Source organism: Gekko japonicus, unplaced genomic scaffold, assembly GCF_001447785.1.
Source record: "Gekko japonicus isolate JY-2015 unplaced genomic scaffold, Gekko_japonicus_V1.1 scaffold986, whole genome shotgun sequence".
Classification (NCBI taxonomy): domain Eukaryota; kingdom Metazoa; phylum Chordata; class Lepidosauria; order Squamata; family Gekkonidae; genus Gekko; species Gekko japonicus.
In genome coordinates, this window is record NW_015164700.1 from 362,647 (window position 1) to 365,371 (window position 2,725).

The 2,725-nt window shown below is 54.6% G+C and overlaps 1 protein-coding gene across 1 annotated transcript in view; it reads left to right on the forward strand.

Moving 5' to 3' along the window:
* The first annotated feature begins 491 nt into the window (after nt 1-491).
* STEAP3 (STEAP3 metalloreductase) overlaps nt 492-2,725 on the forward strand; it is a 43,602-nt gene continuing 41,368 nt past the window's right edge. The window contains exon 1 of the mRNA XM_015409504.1: nt 492-553. The gene's annotated coding sequence lies outside the window, so the exon portion shown is untranslated. The remainder of the gene's footprint in view (nt 554-2,725) is intronic.

Below are 2,725 nucleotides of genomic sequence, written 5' to 3' on the forward strand. Positions count from 1 at the left end.
ACATGACCACGGAAACGTCTTCAGACAGCGCTGACTCTTCGGCTTTGAAACGGAGACGAGCACGGCAACCCTAGAGTCGGAGTCGACTGGCTTTCGAGCCAGGGAACCTTTCCCTTTCTTGAAATGCCCAGCTGCAATCCACCCCCTGCACTCTGAAGTGGTGCAGCAGTCCACTCGGCCACTGTCGCCCGATGCGCATACTAAGCGGGCACAACAACAGGGGGGCAAACCCCAGACCTCCTGTGGCACCTGAATTCCCGTCGCGCCCGCTGAGCAGGTAGCTCCTCTCCGAGAGAGGAGGGAGCGCGGTGGGAAGCCGTGCGGTTGCCTCGGTGCGGAACTCCGGAGGGTTAGGGCGTCCCACGTGCGGCGCTCGGCCCGGCCAAGGCAAGCGAAGGCCGGTCGGTGGCACACATGGGGGGAGGCGGGGAGGGAAGAGGAGGAGTCCGGCGCCGCCTCCTCCTCCTCCTCCTCCAGCAGACGGGGTTAGTGTGGCCAAGCGCCGAGAGCCGTCCGCTTTCTCTTCTCGCAGTGCCCTGGCTCCCGAGGAGCGGTGAGTAAACAGTCCAGGGCTGCCGCCTGGCCTGGGACCGGAGGGAGTTCGGCTGCTGCGGGGCTGGGAAACGAGAAGGGGAGGCAGGGAAGGGGGGGGGGAGATGGTCCTGGGCTGCAGCCCGACAAGGGCAGGGGGACTGAGCGCCCGGATCGAGAGAGGGGGAGGGAGAGACGGTGGGAAGGGCGAGGTGCCTTCACGCCTGTGTGAGCGGCGTCTGCCTTCCCTCCCGAGCTCGCTCTGCAAGCCTGGTAGGAACCAGGCCTTAGACTGAAGGTTCCTCCTCCTCTCTCCAATCGCTCCGGGTCTCCCGGCCGCCCCCGAGGCGAAATGCCTACCCCGCGGTCGTTCTGTAAACACGTGTGCCGGATCGGGCCTGGCGGGGACAGACAGCCCTCCCCCACCCGCCTCTTGGGAGACCGCCCGGTTTGCTCGCCTCGCTCCCCTGGCTCGGTGCAGCTCCGCCTCCAAATGTCTGTCACAGTTCCCGGTAGATGGTGTATTGCACGCTGTGAGCCCTCTGGCCAGCATTTTGGGGTCCATGTTTCCCTCAAACACTCAAACACACACACACACCGGAATTCGGTTTGCGGTATGTCTGAACAGAGGAAGAATCTGTCCATGAACTGTGCCCATCTGGCATTGCTTCACCTTTCCAAATGTATGTACAGGTCATTTGATCTAGGAAGCCGACTGGAACTGGCCCTTGGAAAGGCTGTGATTGTATTGTGAGCGGGAGTTCTAAAATGACGTGCTGCCCAATCCTGTGCATCAGTTCATGTATACCGAGAGACCTGCTGTCCAGAAAGGGCTTATGCTCAAGCAAAGTGTGCATTGGACTGGCTTAATGTACACCCAGGAGGCAGTGTTCCCTCTAAGCTGAGTTAGTGTGAGCTAGCTCACGGTTTTTGAGCCTCCGGCTCACACGTTTTTGTCTTAGCTCAGGAAGGAGGGCTCCAGAGCAAACTAATTGATGCAGCAGCCGAATCGCTCGCTCGCAACTTTAATGCCAGTAGCTCACAAAGTAGAATTTTCGCTCACAAGACTCCACAGCTTAGAGGGAATATTGCCAGGAGGTATATATTCATACCTACTCTCATGAAAACCAGTGGTTGACTCCAGCTGAACAGCAGAAAAGTACTTCTGTGTTGTCTACCCTGCAAGTACAGTATGTGATAAATACCACATGTTTGTGATGGGATATCTGCACCCCAAGGTGAGAAATGGAAGTACTGTACTGGTGAAATTAATGCTTGAGTAAGCAAGAAATTGCAAGTAGATAAGTAGGTACCACATCAGTGGGAAGGTAACAGCGTTCCATGCGCCTTGGTATTTAGTCATGCCGGCCACATGACCACGGAAATGTCTTCGGACAGCGCTGGCTCTTCGGCTTGGAAACGGAGATGAGCACCGCAACCCTAGAGTCGGATTCGACTGGCTTTCGAGCAAGGGAACCTTTACCTTTACCTATATCATATTGCTGACAAGATTCAGAACCAGTATAAAGCTTCTCATTTAACTTATCAGTGCGTGGTTTCCTTTCGCCATTTCTGAAAGTATCGTTTTGATCTTTTCTCTTCCGCAGGTTGATTTGTTCCTCCTTGGGTATTCTCTGGAAGTGAAGATAATTGTTTACAGGTTGTCTAAGTTTAACTCAAAAGATTTTCAAGTAAACTATATGGAGGCCTATCAGAGGGACTGGCACGAAGTATCTCTTCTGACTGAAGACGACCAGCATTACCACATTCCGGTTACCCAGATATAAAACTGGTTTCTCGTGGTGCACCAGAAGCATCTGGCATCCAATGTGAACATGAGAAGATCCCTCCTGGATCAGACCAGTGGTCCATTGAGTCCAGCATCCTGTCTCGTGCAGTTGACAGCCTTTTGTTCTGGAGGATCAATAACAGGATGCGGAGGTGGAGGCACTCCTGTTGTTGCCTCCTGGCACTGATATTCAGAGGTTTACTGCCCCTGAATGTGGAGGCTCTCCTTACGTCATCATGGCTATCAGCCACTGGTAGACCTGTCTTGCATGAATCTGTCTAATACTGTTTTAAAGCCATCTGTGTCTGAAAAACTGTACAAGAGTGTTGCGCTTAGAATCTGGCAGCCCCGCGCTCAGCCCCATGGATGGCTGCGGGCCACACCACTGCCTCTCAGCTGCTGAAC